The sequence below is a fragment of the Chelonoidis abingdonii genome, chromosome 2 (genome assembly GCF_003597395.2).
Source record: "Chelonoidis abingdonii isolate Lonesome George chromosome 2, CheloAbing_2.0, whole genome shotgun sequence".
Lineage (NCBI taxonomy): Eukaryota > Metazoa > Chordata > Testudines > Testudinidae > Chelonoidis > Chelonoidis abingdonii.
In genome coordinates this window covers 231,355,838-231,371,477 of record NC_133770.1, presented here as the reverse complement: position 1 = coordinate 231,371,477, position 15,640 = coordinate 231,355,838, and the positions used below count along the sequence as shown (strand labels likewise).

General features: G+C 45.6%; 1 protein-coding gene across 1 annotated transcript in view; it reads right to left on the bottom strand.

The window, feature by feature from the left end:
- Positions 1-15,640, bottom strand: part of XKR4 (XK related 4) — a 318,617-nt gene that overhangs the window by 132,834 nt on the left and 170,143 nt on the right.

The window sequence follows — 15,640 nt, the reverse complement described above, 5'->3', positions numbered from 1 at the left end:
CCACTCACGAACTACAGCACTGCAAACTGGTGCACGTGTGGACACACTGTCAGCGCTGGTTGCTGTCAGTGTGGGACACAACTGCACGTGCTGGCCGACACAGCTGTACGACACAGCTGTAACTACGCCGCTGGCAAAACTGCCAGTGTAGCCCAGCCTATGTAAAGTTTCTAAATCACCTCCTCATCTGGGAATTGGATATATTAACAGAGTAAAATTGCAGCAAGATGGAACATCAGCTCAAGACTTTTCCTCGGGCTTGTGTCCTCTTAGGATCTGTGTGCTAGGTGTGATTCCAGTTGCACAGACAATATCTCGTACTAGCTCTTGTGAGTCTACCCTAAACAACAGTAGGGAGCTGTAGCAGCACAGGCATGGCAAGCCTAGCGGCAAGGCTGCCATGGTCAAGTAGCAAAACTGCTTGAACCTTGTGGGGATAATGTACTCTGCACGAGCTAGTTGTAACTGCCAGTTGCTGCTGCCAGTTCTGCTGTGGGCTACACACTATTTTTACCTGCTAGCTTGATAAGAGCTAAGCACAGGTATGTCACACAGGATGGGAATCAACATCCCTAGCTCACAGTGTACATGTAAGGCTTAGAGTTCCTCCTTCGAACTGTCAGCCCCCACCGCTATGACTTCTTGTCCTGGGATCCCCTCACACTTTCTCTTATATGAAGTTGGAGTAATGAGTCCCCTGTTTTTAGTGAGTCATCAAAGATCCCACTTAACTCTTCGCCAGTAGGATCAATAACCTAAAACAGCCATGGATGCTTCAGGTAAACATTGGATAGCTTGTTAACATGAAGGTTTGCATACACACCGATAAGCAAAAATATCTGTTATTTATTCTAATGTGCCCTACATACTCCTGTGATTAGCTTGTGATATCCCAATCCCTTTAAATGTTAGGCATCTGGTGCCTCCACGAGGCCAACAGAACTCTCTTCATGTTAGTTTCTGTTTTGCTGCCAGAACATAAAGTCACCACAGCAGACAGCTGTGTTTTTATCAAGCTCCTCTCTGCATTTATCTCTTTCTCTGCTGGGTCCCAATAGAATATCGCTGAATATTACTGAAAGAGTTTTTTAAAACTTAAAACCTCTCAATCCATGAGAAATGGCAATCACGTTGTATCCTTGTTACAGAACAATATGTTTATTCCATATGACTAGTTTGCCTTCCTGCATAACACAAACATAAAGAATTTCACGCCCAAAATGCAATATAATGGAATTGCTGCTTCCTAAAGATTTAAGTGAAGTAGTGTATATTTATCTGAACTAGAGAGAGCTGTAGTAGAACTCTGGATTTCTGGTTCATGGAAAATATTGACATTTCATATTGTTTCCGTCCAAATCAGAATGAAACAAATATTTTTCAAATTTTCCATCAAAATCAAGAATTTTCCAAAAAAAAATTGTTTTTAGAATTCCCCAAACTTTTGTTGTATTTATTTCCATGAGATCTTTTCCAGGTGTTATATTATTTTTATGGCTTTTACATAATCCTCACCCCATGGCCAATGGAAGTAGGCATTTTTGGAATGCTGACCACATTTTGGATACTCCACAAATTTGATTTTTTATCTGACTACGGGTTCTGATGACACATTTTTGTGTTTGTGGACTTTTTTAGTGGAAATTCAAGTTGGTTCTATATATTTATAGTACTTTGCATCCACAATCAGAGAGCAATTTTTAGAAAAACATGGGTTGTATCAGTATCCACATTTAGAGGTGAGAAACTAGGGCTTGCACAAACACTGGAGAGTTTGCGCGCTGGTGGTGCTTTAACAGCGCTGCAACTCCTCACCGTACCACACTTGCAGGCACATACGAAGCGCTGTAACTCTGGCTTACAAGTGCTGGTGGTACACCTTCGCCTGAGAATGACACTATAGTGCTGTGATGCAGCGCTGCTCTGGCCGTGTGGCCACCAAAAGCCGCTTTTTTTGCCTTCAGAGGTATTCGGAGGTAATCTCAGAATGCCTGTTCCAGTCCCATTCTGCTCACAGTTTGACTCTACGCCCTGGCTCAGATGACAGCATCAGACACCCTTTAAATGCCCAAGAATTTAAAATCCCCTTCCTGTTTGCTCGCAGGTGTGAGTGGCAACAGTGAATCTTTCCAGGTGGACCATTGGCTCTACCAGCAAACGAGCCCAGCATGGAGCATGGTGAGTTGCTGGACTCATCAGTTGGGGGGAGGAAGCTGTGCAGTCCCAGTTGTGCTTCAGCCGTAGAATTACATACCTATGGGCACGATATCAAGGGCAGTGGCTGGAAAGGGGCCATACGGGACATGCTGCAGTGCGGGTTAAAGTGAGAGGAGCTGCGGAGTGCCACTGCAGTTCATGCATTGTGGGCAGCTATCACAGAGCACCTTGTCCCATTTTGTCCCTGTGGGTTGTGGAAGGGGACGGAAGGGTGCGGGTCATTCCGCTTCCTGTTCCAATGACCCGTGCTGCCAGGAATCGGACGCCGCCCTAAGAGGGCCCCGCACCTAGGCCCTTTTATTTTTTTTGTTTTTAAACTTACCCGTCCCGGCTGCGGTCCTGCTCCATGGTCCGCTCCTTTGAGTGAAGCGCTGGCGGGAGCGCGGCATGGCCCCGCTCTCACTAGAGCTCCAGCCGGGCGGGGGGCTTGCGGGCGTCTCCGGCCCGGCTCCAGCCATGAGAGCAGGGGTGGGGGGGCTTTGTCGCGCTCCGGCCAGGAGAGCGGAGTCGCGGAGCGTTGCCCCGTGACCCGGGCTGGAGCTCTGGCCGGAGCGCGGCAACCCCCGTGACCCCGGCTGGAGCTCTAGGCCCTTTAAATAGCCCCCCCGAGCCCTGGGGCAGTGAGGGGGGTATTTAAAAGTCCTGGGGCTCCAGCTGCCTCTGCCACCCGGTCCTTCAAATAGCCACCGAAGCCCCGCCTCCCTCTTGCATTCTCCAGCGCTCCCGGGCTATTTAAAAGGTCCCGAGTAGAAGGGGGTTTGGGGCTACTTAAAGGGCTGGGTTTCCAGCTGCCTCTGCTGCACCCATGACCTGCCACACCAGTCCGGCCCCCCTGCCTGCAGCCAGCTCTGCACCCATGCCCACACCCCACCTCTGTCAAACACCCTGTCCTGTCTCCAGCCAACCCTGCCACCCCCTGCAGCCCTGCCCAAAGCCAGCCAGCCCCCTACACACTGCTGCCCGCACCAGCTCTGCACAACTCTGCCCAGCCCGCACCCCCTGCCCTGTTTCCAGTAACCCCTGCTGCACCCACTGCCTGAAGCCCAGCCCGCCCCACACCTTGTCTCCAACCAGCCCCACATCCTTGCCTGCCTACAGCCAGACCCTACCTCCAGTCAGCCCCTGCCCTGCCTTCAGCCAGCCCCATGTCCACTGCTGCCCTGCAGTTTTCCAGGGCTTAACCCTGCAGGGAGCAGCTGGAACCAACACATGTGCACACTCCCAGGGAGTGGCGGGACCCACACATGTGAAATGGCCAGTCATTAATAACGAATCAACGGCATATATGATGCAATGTAATAAATTTATTATTCATATAGTTATGGAAAGTACAATAATACAGAAAGAAATGAGAGGCTTTTTTTCCCACTTTTTTTTTAAGTCATCCCTGCCGATCTGTGCTTCTCTTGGTAGTCATTCCTTTCTTGCAGCCTGTTCCTTTTTCATGTTGTTTCCTTATCCCTCCAGTCTTGCACTTTTTATTTCTGTGGAATACAGATTCATAACTGCTTTCACCATCTCTTCCTAGTCTTCCTTGGTTTTTTCCTTAAGCTTTGCAGTCTTTCAGAAGTCTGCACTGATGGAGCAGTATTCAAGGTCACTTTAAAAAAACACAGAGAAATAAACTGTTAATACAGAGCCTGCATTGTTTTTAAGAGTTTGGTAGCATCATTGACACATTCTGAGCAATAGCACAGAGAGGCCGCAGCTGCAGATAGAGGGCGAGTTTCCCACACGCGCCTCACAGTGGAAGGGGGGGCTGCCAAGTGGCTCACCTGGGAGGGGTGGGGTGGGGGTTGCTTCCTGTGGAAGCCATGGGTTCTGTGACTTGTGGAAAGCAAAGAGCAGCTACAGGGAAATAACACTGAACCCTACAACCACATCTGCCACAGCAGCTACTCCTCAATGCACCACTCACAACAGCACTGCAACTGGTGCAAGTGTGGACACACTGCAGCGCTGGTTGCTGTCAGTGTGGACACACTGCAGTGCTGGCCGTACACAGCTGTACGAGCACAGCTGTAACTACCAGCGCTGCAAAACTGCCAGTGTAGCCACAGCCTATGTAAAGTTCAAACTCACCTCCTCTCTGGGAATTGGATATATTAACAGAGTAAAATTGCAGCAAGATGAACATCAGCTCAAGACTTTTCCTCGGGCTTGTGTCTCTTAGGATCTGTGTGCTAGGGGTGTGATTCCCAGTTTGCACAGACATACTCGTACTAGCTCTTGTTGAGCTACCCTAAACACAGTAGGGTAGCTGTAGCAGCACAGGCAGTGGCAAGCAGCGGCACAGGCTAGCCATGTCAAGTACAAAACTGCTTGAACCTTGTGGGTATGTACTCTGCACAGCTAGCTTGTACTGCCAGTTGCTGATGCCAGTTCTGCTGTGGCTACACTACTATTTTTAGCCTGCTAGCTTGATAAGAGCTAGCACAGGTATGTCTACACAGGATGGGAATCACATCCCTAGCTCACAGTGTACATGTAGGCTTAGAGTTCCTCCTTCGGAACTGTTCAGCCCCCACCCTAGATCTTCTGTGTCCTGGGATCCACTCACACTTCTCTTATATGAAGTGGAGTAATGAGTCCCCTGTTTTAGTGAGTCATCAGATCCCACTTAACTCTTCGCCAGTAGGATCAATATACACTAACAGCATGGATGCTTCAGGTAAACATTGATAGCTTGTTACATGAAGTTTGCATACACACCGATAGCAAAATATCTGTATATTTATTCTAATGTGCCCTCCATCACTCCTTGATTTAGCTTGTGATATCCCATCCCTTTAAATGGTTAGGCATTCTGTGCTCACTGAGGCACAGACTCTCTTTCATGTTAGTTTCTGTTTTGCTGCCAGAACAATAAAGTCACCACAGCAGACAGCTGTGTTTTTATCAGCTCCTCTCTGCATTTATCTCCTTCTCTGCTGGGTCCAAATAGAATATAGCTGATATTACTGAAGAGTTTTTTAAAACTTAAAACCTCTCAATCCATGAGAAATGGCAATCACTGTTGAATCTTGTTACAGAATCATATGTTTTATTCCATTATGATCTAGTTTGACCTTCTGCATAACACAAACTATAAAGAATTTCACCCCAAAATGCAATATAAGGAATTGCTCTTTCCTAAGATATAAGTGAAGTAGTAGTAATATTTATCTGAACTAGAGAGAGCTAGTAGAAACTCTGGATTTCTGGTTCATGGAAAATATTGACATTTCAATATTTGTTTTCAGTCCAAATCAGAATGAAAACAAATATTTTTTCAAATTTCCCTCAAATCAGAATTTTCCAAAAAAAATTGTTTTAGAATTCCCCAAACTTTTGTTTGTATTTTATTTCCTGAGATCTTTTCCAGGTGTATATTATTTTTATGGCTTTTACATAATCTCACCCCATGCCAATGGGAGTAGTGCATTTTTGGAATGCTGAAACCAAATTTTGGAATACTCCAAAACAAAAAAATTCTGAAACTTTTTTTATCTTTCCTCCCGGGGACTATTCATTGAAACTGACACATTTTCCAAAATGTGTCAATTTCAATGAAAATAGCACTTTTTAATAATAAAAAAAGATGGAAAATTTCCAGTTGGTTCTATATATTTATAGTACTTTGCATCCAGCAATCAGAGAGCATTTTAGAAAAACAGGGTTAGTATCAGTATCCACAGTTTAGAGGTGAGAAACTAAGGGCTTGGCTACACTGGAGAGTTGCAGCGCTGGTGGTGGCTTTACAGCGCTGCAACTCACTCACCGTCCACACTTGCAAGGCACATACAGCGCTGTAACTCCCTGGCTACAGTGCTGGTGGTACACCTCGGCCTGAGGAATGACGACTATAGTGCTGCTGATGCAGCGCTGCTCTGCCAGTGTGGCCACCAAAAGCGCTGTTTTTGGCCTCCAGAGGTATTCGGAGGTATCTCAGAATGCCTGTTCAGCCATTCTGCTCATCAGTTTGAACTCTACTGCCCTGGCCTCAGATGACCAAGCATCAGACCCACCCTTTAAATGCCCCAAGAATTTTAAAAATCCCCTTCCTGTTTGCTCAGCCAGGTGTAGAGTGCAATCAGTGAATCTTTCCAGGTGACCATGGCTCAACGCAGCAAACGAGCCCCAGCATGGAGCAATGGTGAGTTGCTGGACCTCATCAGTGTTTGGGGGGAGGAAGCTGTGCAGTCCCAGTTGTGCTTCAGCCGTAGGAATTACAATACCTATGGGCAGATATCAAGGGCAGTGCTGGAAAGGGGCCATGACCGGGACATGCTGCAGTGCAGGGTTAAAGTGAAGGAGCTGCGGAGTGCCTACTGCAAAGTTCACAAGGGAAACCGCTGCTCCGATGCTGCCCCTACGACCTGCCATTTTTACAAAGAGCTGGACATGATACTTGGGGGTGACCCCCACCTCCACTCCGAGGACCACAAGGGACAACTTCAGAGCAGGGGGAGGAGGAGGAGGAGGAAAGTGAGAGTGAGGGTACTGGGGTGGGGGGAGACACCCGGAGTCCCAGGAGGCATGCAGCCAGGAGCTCTTCTCAAGCCAGGAGGAAGCTAGCCAGTCGCAGCAGCTGGAACTTGTTGGTGAAGAAGAAGCAGAGGAGCAGGTTCCCGGTAAGCAACTTGTATTTTTAGGATTGAAATTTTTCGGGAGAGGAGGGAGGGTTAGGGCTGCATGCATGCATGCCTAGATGCAGAACAGCACATTGTTGTGGTCTATCATGTTGCTGTAATCGGCCTCGGTAATCTCTTCAAAAGTTTCTGCCAGAGCGTGGGCAATGCACTTGAGCAGGTTTCTTCGGAGAGCCACTGTGGTCCTTGTCCCAGTCAGGCTAACGTGTCTGCGCCACTGTGCCGCGAGGGGTGGGGGGACCATTGCTGCACACAGGCAAGCTGCATAGGGGCCAGGGAGGAATCCACATTGCAGTAGAAGACCCCTCCGTGCTTCCCAGGTGACCCGCAGCAGCAAGGTATCTTCCAGGATAAACTCCTGTGGAAAATGTTGGGAGACTGTTCAGTGCAGGTGCCCCCTGCAGCTGTTTGCTTTCCCCAATGCGCAGAAACCCAGAGGACAGTACAGCCCTGAAACGATCAGTCCCCCTTACTCACCATTTCAGGGCTCCCATGAGTTATGTGCGCTCTCTTTGGGATGGGAAAATTATGCTATTGTGAAGACTGTTACCCTCCTTAACTGCAGGGGAATAACAGTCTGGTATAAACAAAGCTGCCTATGTTAAGTGCTGCATTTTTGCCTTTACAGATGCAACCTTGAGATCTCAGCTTCCCATGTTATCAACGGCTGAGAGACTACAAAACCTCCGGAAGAAGCCGTGAAAAGGCAAAGAAGACATGCTGCAAGCAGTTATGTAGCACTCTGTCACAGAGAATCCAAAAGCGCAGGACTGGAGGGAAAGGGAAAGCAGGATCCGCCAGAGAAATGCAGCGGACAGGAAGAAAAGCACAAAGCAGCTGGAGCGCCAAGCAGACTCTATCCAAGCACTCACAGCCATGCAGGCCAAGCACTACCGTGCCGCCCCCCCCCCGTCGCCCTTGTCCCAAAGCTCGTTCCCTTGTGCCCACTGTCAGCTCAAAAACCCTCTTCCCCAGCAATCAGGTTCTTACCACCACCACCAAGCTGCTCAAACACCTGTAAGTTCACAAGCACCCTGAGAAACTTTACGACCCTTACATTCCGCCACTCAACTTCACCTCTACCATGCAGTATTAGCCATCCTGAATGTGCAGCAGTCATTGCACAGCACTCCAGACAGGACATATTCAAACCTGTGACTGTACAGTTTCCCACCCCATCTCCCTGACCTTTTTAGGTTCCAAACTTGCTGCGTCTGTCAATAAGTTATTTTCTTCAATAAATGAATTTCTTTGGCTTTGCAAAGGTCTTTATTATTGCCAGAAAGTCAAAGATACCTTAGCCCAGGAAGAAACAGGCACTGCAAATCAGCTTAGCAAACACAGATTCTTACTACATTGTAACCACTGCACTTCACTCCCGGTGCAAAGCACCAAACATACTGTGGTTTTTCAGCCTCAAACCTCCTCAAGGCTCCTAATCCTTGCGCCCTGTGCTGGACCTCTTCAGTAACCCTGCTCTTCTGGCTGTGCCAAATTTCAGCATCCAGGGCTGAACCTCGGAGGTCTATGCCTGACTTAATCTTTCACCCTCCCTTCCCAAATATTATGGAGGGTACACCACTCGGAATAACCGTGGCGGATGCTGCTTTCCCCCAAGTCCAGCTCCCATACAGGATCGCCGTACCTCTTGAAATGGCCAAAAGCACCACTCCACAGTCATTCGGGCACTGGCCAGCCTGTAGTGAACCATTCCTTGCTGCTGTCAAGGCTCCCTGTGTACGGTTTCATGAGCCACACATTACGGGTTACTACAGGGTCTCTAAGATCACAATGGCATTTCGACATCCTTACTGTATCTTCCACTCTGGGAAAAAGTCCCAACCTGCAGCTTTCCTGGAACAGGCCAGTGTTGCGAAAGATGTTGATGCATCATGGCCCACCTTTCGGGCAGCCTTGTATTAATGTCATTGAAACGCCCACGTGATTCCACAAGCGCCTGGAGAACCATGGAGAAATACCCCTTCAATTTTAAGTACTCGGATGCTAGGTGGGGTGGTGCGCAGAACAGAATATGTGTCCCACCTATCGCCCCTTCCCAGTTAGGAAACCCATTGGAAAGCCACACAATGTCCTGCACTTCCCCCAGAGTCCACGGTTCTTCTTAGCAGATGCAATTAATGACCCTGCAAACTTGCATCAACAGGAATTCAACGTCGACTTTTCCCACTCCAAACTGGTTTGCGACCGATCGGTAGCTGTCTGGAATTGCCAGCTTCCAGACTGCAATAGCCACCTGTTTCTCCACCGGCAGGGCAGCTCTCAATCTCGTGTCCTTACGCCGCAGGGTGGGGGCGAGCTCAGCACACAGTCCCTTGAAAGTGGCTTTTCTCATCTGAAAGTTCTGCAGCCACTGCTCGTCATCCCAGACTTGCAGGACGATGTGATCCCACCACTCAGTGCTTGTTTCCCGAGCCCCAAAGCGGCGTTCCACGGTACTGAGCATGTCCGTGAATGCCACAAGCAATTTCGTGTCGTACTCATTATGCGACTCGCTATCATCGTCGGACTCCTCACTGTCACTTTGGATCTTAAGGAATAGCTCAACTGCCAAATGTGATGTGCTGGCGAGACTCATGAGCATACTCCTCACCAGTTCAGGCTCCATTTCCCACAGAAATCGCGCTGCACAGAAACTGTTGAAAGAGGCAAGATGGCGCGAAACGTGGACGGAAAAACAGGGATTGCTGGAATGTGAAGTGATGCATCACAGGGCGTTGGGACAGAAAGCAGAATGACCCGCCCCCTCTGCCCCCTTCCCACAACCCACAGCGCCAGAATGAGAAGAGGTGCTCTGTGGGATAGCTGCCCATAATGCACCCCTCCCAACACCGCTGCAAATGCTGCAAATGTGGTCACACTGCAGTGCTTTCCCTACACAGCTGTAGGAAGACAGCTTTAACTCCCAGCGCTGCACACCTGCACGTGTAGCCAAACCCTAAGGCTCTCATAATTTGCTCAGGGATACACAAGAAGTCAGTGAAAGAAATGGGAACAGAACCCAGATGTCCTGACTCCCAGACCTATGCCTTTGCATAAGACAACATTTTATTTAGGGACTGACTGTACAGAAAGGTAAATTTTGCATCATGTTCTACAGTCAGGCCTGAGCTCATTCTGATCCCTGGTTGTAAGGAGCTCCACTGTCAAAGGCTTGTGTCTAGAAAAAAGCAGTAAGAAACATTTAACAGAGTGACACCTACCTATTATCTAACCATAGAAAAATTAGTAAGATTTTGTTTAAAAATTCACTTAAATAATATCTGGCACTTTGGTAACAGTTTACATATACAAACAATGTAATTAATCCTTTGTTCATCTCTGATTCTCTAACTGTAAATTAGAGCTGAAAATAACACCATCTTTGATACTGGAAATGCACAAACGATTACAACTGGATACTAGTCTCTTCAATTTCAGACTGGAAATGGGCCTGAACCTAATCACCCCTGATAAGAATCTGGGATCCAGAACTGAACTTTGGGTTCTAGTCAATTTCTAGTTCAGTCACTCTCAGTGGATCTGCACAGCTTTAGGCATGGATTGTTTCCTCAAGCCATTGTTTAACATCATAATCAAAGTCATAAGTAACATGATAGGGACCATAGAACAGCATCCTGACTTGATTTAAGTAGGTAATAAGGGAGTTTTAAGCAGGCAGCCAAATTTATTGAGGTGGATAGAAGGAGACTGTGCAAGACTCTTCCGTAGTTTGTCAGAACTAGGGCACATAACTCAGTCTCATTACTTCAGTTTCATTGGGCAATTTTATTCAACTCTGAATGAAACCCTGGGCCATAGCCTCATTAGAGAATGGTTACTTTCCTATACTGGGTATGTAATCAGTTTACTTTTTAGTTATTGCTTAGAATAACTGAAAGATAGATTAATTACGTTCATGTTAATAACCTTTCATTTAGAGGACTGGGAGAAAACTAGACCAGTTAAATAGATAACTGATGTAACCATTTTTTTTTATTCAGAGATTTGCTAGAAGGGAAGATTCAACAGAATTCAAGCAGTCGCCCTATTGAAATGACTGTAAGGCATCGAACAAAATCGCTTGTGCCAACAAGATGATATGCACTCCTTCCCCTGCTGACCCAGTTATAGAAAAGAGCCACAGGCTGGTGTGAGAGCTAATCATCACAGCAACCACTATTGGATGGATTTCCTGACACAAGCTCACCATAAATCAATTAGACCTAATAAAGTTCATTAATATTGTTTCACTTTTTAATAATATCAGCTGAAAAATTAAAAAGAAATGAAAAAAAATTAAAACTCTTTGTCACGTTATTTTCTTTCCTTTTGCAACTGAAAATAAGGTATGATCAGTAACTCCACACCTCCCTTCGCACTGCCCATCCTGAGACTCATTCTTTGGACCTGGATCCTGCAGGGTGCTGAGTTCCCTCCTCCTTCATTGGTATCCGTGGGAGCTGAGGCTGTATCTCACTGGAAAGGATCGGGCCAGATAATGTCACTTTTGCTCACACATACTCACCTTGATCAGGCACTTCCATCCCAGTTTTAATTTTACTTTCACGGGTGATGTGCTTTCACTTATACTGAATATCACAATGTTTCCACTACATTTGCTAATTCAGAGCCCTATTCTGCCTCCCTTACTCATGTTGAGCAGAACTTTCTGCCCTAGATCACCCCATGTTAAGTTCTTCTCACACCTTCTATGGGTCATCTATTATCACTTCAAAGGTTTGTTTTTTTTCTCCTGCTGATGCTAGCTCATCTCAATTGATTGGACTCTTCCAGTTGGTATGCGTACTTCTACCTTTTCATGTTCTCTGTATGTATAAATATCTCCTGTCTGTGTGTTCCATTCTATGCATCCGAAGAAGTGAGCTGTAGCCCACGAAAGCTTATGCTGAAATAAATTTGTTAGTCTCTAAGGTTCCACAAGTACTCCTGTTCTTTTTGCAGATACAGACTAACATAGCTGCTACTCTGAAACCCTTGAGATGAGTGACACTACTTGCCATGAAAGACTTGGCTTGCTAACTCTAAGGAAGGAAGGCAGAATTAAGCACTCACCAATTACTTTAGAATAGCTATTGTTTAACAAAGTGCTGTGAGGATACAAAGCATCATAGAAGTGCTCCGTGTTATCTTTGAGACAAATCCCTGTTAAAAAGATATGACCCATTAATTAGTATTATCATTAATTAAGCAGTTAAACTTAATCATGTTTTTGTGTGCCTCAAAGCCTAATAAGAAAAGTCACTTTAAAAAAAGGCTCCCAGACACTTCCCTGGGGATCTGGATGCACAGTGATCCTTGACTTCAATGGGAGCCAGCATCCAGGGCAAAATTTGACTTAGAGAGTTGCTTATATATGCACTTTCACTAACACTGCTTTTACAATAGAAACATGCTGCTTTACGAGTTCCTTTTCAATAGAGCACTTTGTGAGGATTTCCTATAGACTCCTACTAACCTGTCAGTGACACCTTACACTTTTTACCCCTACCGTCTCTGTAACTTCTATTGGGTTCTTCTTTAAACTCAGTCTCATGATTTATATTTCAAGTCATGTTCTGCAAACCAGTTCACTAAAAAAACTGTATGTTCACCCAAATGGAAGAAACATTTGGATTTCAGTATGCCCACTCCCTCAGTCCTCCTGATTCATAGAGAGAGCGCTGTGCATGCAGATGATGTGTGTCATCCACAAGCGACCTAGGCAAGTGCAAAATCATGAAGAAAGCTAATATAAACATAGAACCAGCCTCTTCAACAAGAGTGGACTGAATACATCTTTCCATAAGCAACGTGAATGTGAACGACTTCAAATACAGAACTGCATGCTAAGTTCATAGGCTTACAGGCATTGCTGGAAATAAGATAGAATGGTCAGATGCAGCATTTTGTACTAATACAATATGAAAGTTGCACCATATAAAAATTGTCTCTCATATCATATTAGTATCATCACATTTCTATTAATATGATGAGACTTATGTATCATCTATGGGAAAAGAAATACTAACAGTGTGTGATGGAAAATGCTGATCCAAGTTAAATGTGTTATCATAAAACAATGCACCTTCTGGAAACTTGAACTGATACCATTTTCATGCACCGGGAGATGCTGGAATCACAGTCTATACTGTTCTTGGTCTGCTGAAAACAGATCTTCAGGGTTTCTGATGCTGTTTATTTTTCTAACCTTCCTGAATATGAACAAAGAAATGTAATAAGGAAAAACTGACATGCTTAGGACAGAGAAGGAGCAGAAGAGAAAGAATGATCATCTCAATGAGAAAACTGGGCTGCCTATTCAAGATATTCATATATGTATGTACCAAAATTATTCACCTCTTCTTACTGAGAATGCCTGCAACAGCCTTAATACCTCTTCTAAACCCATCCAAGCTGCAAAGTATTCCAGCAAAAACCCAATTACTCGTAAAAAACAATTGTCTGTCGTTGCTCTGGTGGAAGGAGGGAGGTAGGAAGAGAAGGAGGAAGCAAATGAATACAAAACAAATCGGGTCTATTTCTTGTTTGGATCCACTCCATCTATCTTTTACATCTTTAGGGTGGCAGCAGATGGTGCAATTCGACTGCTAGCCATCGTCAGCTCCTGGGTGCTCGGCAGAAGATGCTGCATTACGATTGCTAGCCATCATCATCTCCTGGGTGCTCGGCAGAAGATGGGAATGACCTGGCTGAGTCACTCCCATGTCTGCCCAGGCTCCCCTGACTGTTCTCACTGAGGTCGGTTAAAAAAGCACCCAGGAATCTGATGACGACGGCTACCAATTGTAATGCACCATCTGCTGCCAAAAGGCAATGAGCTGCTGCTGTGTAGCAAGTCTCACGTCTGCCAGCACCCAGGAGACATACGGTGATGGTGAGCTGAGCGGGTAACCCAGGAAAAAAAGCACGAAATGTTTGTCTGCTGTTGCTTTCACGGAGGGAGGAAGGGCGAGGGGGGCCTGATGATATTTACCCAGAACCATCCGCGACAATGATTTTTGCCCCATCGGGCACTGGGATCTCAACCCAGAATCCCAATGGGCAGTGGAACTGTGGTACAGCTACTCACAGCTACCCACAGTGCAATGCTCCAGAAGTCAACGCTAGCCTCAGTACTGTGGATGCAGTCCACCGACTTAATGCACTTAAAGCATTTTGTGTGGGGACACACACAATTGACTGTATAAAAACTATTTCTAAAGAACCGACTTCTATAAATTCAACCTAACTTTGTAGTGTGGACATACCCTAAGAGAACAAACAAACAAAAGTAATTTTTTTCCCCATCTGAATTTGTTTTTTTTCAGCTAATTTTCTACACCATTGTTTATTCCACTGTAAAATCCGTAACTGTACCAATGAAGTCATCCATCAGTTAGAAACAGTGTGAAAAACTGATTTGGTGGATTTCTGTCAGGTGGATTGCTGGATGTCTGTAACATGTCCCAAGCTTCTTTATTTCCACAAGCTTCTGGAAAGGGAATTACCCTGTCCTAGCATGCTTATGATTATCTTTTATAGACAGCTCCACAGTAAAATCCAGGACAGCAATAACAGAGTATTGAACAGATTTTACACAACCCTAAATTTGTAGCGGCAAATATTTGAAAGAAATATTTAAAGCCACCAACAACAAGGGCCAACACAAAGTTGTGTTTATATAAGACAGAGAACACACACTTATCTTCAGCAAAATACTTTTAAAAAATAAGTCTTCTGAAAGAACTATAAATGTTTCTATGACTTTTTCATACTTTTGCCTAACTAAGCTATTTTCTTGCAGAACTCTTTAGTCAACTTTGTACAGGAATAAAGCAAAAGTCTTATTTGAGTAACTCTGGCATCAAGTTGGTAAGGATATACAGTACAATAGTTTAACTTTGATTTCCCCTTCCTTTCCTTTTGAAATGTTTTTCATCTTTTCCTCTTTGATCAACAGGGAAGAAAAGAGTGAGGGTCTTGATTGCTGACATCATTTTCAGATCAAGCATTATGTATTTACAGGCTATTGTTTGATTCTGCAGACTTGTGCCATAAGCGGAACCTCTGGATGTCACAAGTCACAACCTTGAGCTTAGCAAAGCTTTTGATACAATCTCCAAAAGTATTCTTGTCAGCAAGTTAAAGAAGTATGGATTGGATGAATGGACTATAAGGTGGATAGAAAGCTGGTTAGAATGTGGGGCTCAATGGGTAGTGATCAACGGCTCAATGTCTAGTTGGTAGCCGATATCAAGTGGAGTGCCCTGGGGTCAGTCCTGGGGCCAGTTTTGTTCAATATCTTCATTAATGAGCTGGATGATGGAATGGATTGCACCCTCAGCAAGTTCACAGATGACACTAAGCTGGGGGGAGAGGTAGATACTCTGGAGGGTAGGGATAGGGGCCAGAGTGACCTAGACAAATTGGAGGATTGGGCCAAAAGAAATCTGATGAGGTTCAACAAAGTCAAATGCAGAGTCCTGCACTTAGGACGGAAGAATCCCATGCACTGTTACAGGCTGGGGACCAACTGGCTAAGGGGCAATTCTGCAGAAAAGGACCTGGGGATGACAGTGGAACAGAAGATGGATATGAGTCAACAGCAGGCCCTTGTTGCCAAGAAGGCTAACGGCATATTGGGCTGCATTAGTAGGAGCACTGCCAGTAGATCCAGCAAAGTGATTATTCCCTTTTATTCGGCACTGGTGAGGCCACATCTGGAGTACTGCATCCAGTTTTTGGCCCCCTGACTACAGAAAAGATGTGGACAAATTGGAGAGAGTCCAGCG